Consider the following 2,922-nt stretch of genomic DNA (forward strand, 5'->3'; position numbering starts at 1 on the left):
CGTTTCCACTATTGATCATTCTTCTGTTGGGTTATTCCAATTTCTTTCTGAAGAATACAAACTTGCAATGACATTTTTATGTACGCCGGCATCATCAGTGCCCTGTGAGAGGGTGTTCTCAAAAGCAGGAGAAATGGTTTGTAAGCGGCGCAATTGCCTTGGCCCAAAGATGTTAACGCAGCTGATAGTTCTAAATAAAAATGTGTGAATGAACCTTGTTCAGTCTGTTTCCAGTCTTTATTGAAGTTGCCTGCAATTACTTTTTAAATCCAGCAGATGTCGCCATTGAGTGACACAGCAACACAGTGTCGACACAGTTTGGGAGATGTGCCATACACCCAATGAGGCTTCATCTGCCCATCCCTACTACATTCTAAATCCTATCTAATCTACTTTATAACAGAGATTATCCTAACAACTGCCGAAATTTCGAGCTTTCAAAGCACAGCTCTTACCTCACTTCAGAGGTTGACTGTTTCTCTCTTTCCAATATGGCGGACTCGGTGACGTAGAAACTGTGAGTGCTACGAGTCTACAGTGAGCATGTTGTTCGTTGTGAGAATTTCCAATTAAGTATAATTTCTTTACTAATATTATTTATGTATTTCTTTATTTTTAACCACATAAAAAATAGGTAAAGAAAGAATATAACAATAATAATTGGAGGATGCGGGCATCGATCCCGCTACCTCTCGCATGCTAAGCGAGCGCTCTACCATTTGAGCTAATCCCCCATTCTACTGATGCACTTCCGCATACGTTTTTATCTATACACCTGTCATGTCGATCACAAAAATCAGGTTTTTGTTGCGGTCTTAGCGTGCTCGTTTTATTGGACATGTAATAAGTCACCTCTAATCTATCCTCGCCACATATTATTTCCACTTTCGACATGACTAATAACCATTTAGCCCAGGTAACCGCGGTAGCGAAATGTCCGGTGGTGTTTAGTGCTTAGAGAATGTGTTTTGAAATTACTCTATTTGCTAAAACAAAAACGCGCAAAACACTGCCCGCCTTTTGCCACTGAACAATAATTAGACAAACTGCATCCTATCCACCATATCATATAGATGACATGAAGTTAGAATAAATTAAAATGTTTGTTTAACTCACCTGAACAGATCTCGACTGCAGAGAAGGTGAAGAAGTTTCCTTTTTTAAAATCCATTTTCCGTTTTTTTTTTTTTTTGCAAAACACAACAATAATTACATTGCCTCTTGAACATTTACGTTTTTCATCTTTTTGAAAGATAAAAACAAAAAAGAAAAATCTCCGAACCAGGGTAGGTCCTTTAAAAAGCGTAAAACCGGAAGTTGTGTAAACTCGTGATAATTAAATTAAGAAGGTGTCTGTAATTTAAAAGACTATGCTTTGTTAAGTCTACGAGAATATATTTGTTCCATTTATCTTTGGTAGCAACTCTTATTTTATTTATTTTTTTAAAGTGAAAATGTTTGTGTAGGGTGCAGGCATCGATCCCGCTACCTCTCGCTTTGTGCTTGCAGCAGTATTCCAATGTTAGAGCGAATTAAGCCCAAAGTAAGCCCAACCAGCCAATCAGTGCGCGCCTCATGTTCCAATCGGGCCAATCACGTCCCGAGCTGGTGGGCTTATTTTTGACTAATCACGTTCCACCTCCTGTATACTTTATAAACTGTCGAATTAGCAGGAAGAGCTATCATCATTTCATCAACAACTCTCAGGATTACTTTGAGCGACGCGTTTACACATATTTTCTTTTTTAATTGACAAATGTGTGTCAGATTCCAAGCGTATGTTGTTGTTGTTAGCATAACATTTTCATCGCGGGGAAAACGATGATCATAATTCTGTGAGTCACTGCAAATGTGGGCCTAATAATTGATTTTGTCTACTCCCCCACCCACCCCCCACCGCGCCAAACCAAATACAAACTGTATTTAGTATTGTACAAACAAGTGTTTTTTGTTTTTTGTTGTTTTTTTGTTTTTTGTGATTATTAAATTTGTTACACTTATATCCAAAATAATACATGTTTTGTATGTCCCGCCTAAAACAACATGTTTTTTGGGGCGTATTCTGTATGGAGACTGTGTGGGTAGCATAACAGAGCTAAAGAGAATAAGATTGTACAATATTTGATAATGAATAGTACTGTTACTTGGCATTGCTTCAGAGCACCAGTGAATGTTGCTCATTTGTAAGTTCTTTTAATGCTGAGGGGGAAAAAGTGATATAGAAATCCAGTGTAATGATTGTTTTACTAATTCAAACAACTTTTATACAAGTAACATTGTTTTTGTGCTTGTTTCCTTTCAGATTATGTGTGCACACTCCTCATTCAGCAGAACTCCTCAGGGTCGACTCCTCGTGGGGCCAGCTGAGGACGCAAATAGGAGCGAGGTTGTGGTGGCAGGCAGGGCCAGGCGTGAGGAGGAGGTTCTAGCTGAAGCCAGAAGCAGAATGGACCATTTCCTGGTTCTAGCTCACTGCAAAATCCAGTTTGGGGAAATACCAGGTCCAGAGGTTCCGGTGGCTGCTGGAGAACTCGCTTGGCTACGCGGTGTATCTGGTCAGCATGGGTAGATGAAGCCTCATTGGGTGTATGGCACATCTCCCAAACTGTGTCGACACTGTGTTGCTGTGTCACTCAATGGCGACATCTGCTGGATTTAAAAAGTAATTGCAGGCAACTTCAATAAAGACTGGAAACAGACTGAACAAGGTTCATTCACACATTTTTATTTAGAACTATCAGCTGCGTTAACATCTTTGGGCCAAGGCAATTGCGCCGCTTACAAACCATTTCTCCTGCTTTTGAGAACACCCTCTCACAGGGCACTGATGATGCCGGCGTACATAAAAATGTCATTGCAAGTTTGTATTCTTCAGAAAGAAATTGGAATAACCCAACAGAAGAATGATCAATAGTGGAAACG

General features: G+C 39.8%; 1 non-coding gene across 1 annotated transcript; it reads right to left on the reverse strand.

The window, feature by feature from the left end:
- Positions 1-661: 661 nt before the first annotated feature.
- On the reverse strand, positions 662-734 carry trnaa-agc. The gene has a single exon. It is a non-coding gene; the product is annotated as a tRNA-Ala (tRNA).
- Positions 735-2,922: the final 2,188 nt, after the last annotated feature.

The sequence above is a fragment of the Kryptolebias marmoratus genome, linkage group LG10, assembly GCF_001649575.2.
Source record: "Kryptolebias marmoratus isolate JLee-2015 linkage group LG10, ASM164957v2, whole genome shotgun sequence".
NCBI classification, from domain to species: domain Eukaryota; kingdom Metazoa; phylum Chordata; class Actinopteri; order Cyprinodontiformes; family Rivulidae; genus Kryptolebias; species Kryptolebias marmoratus.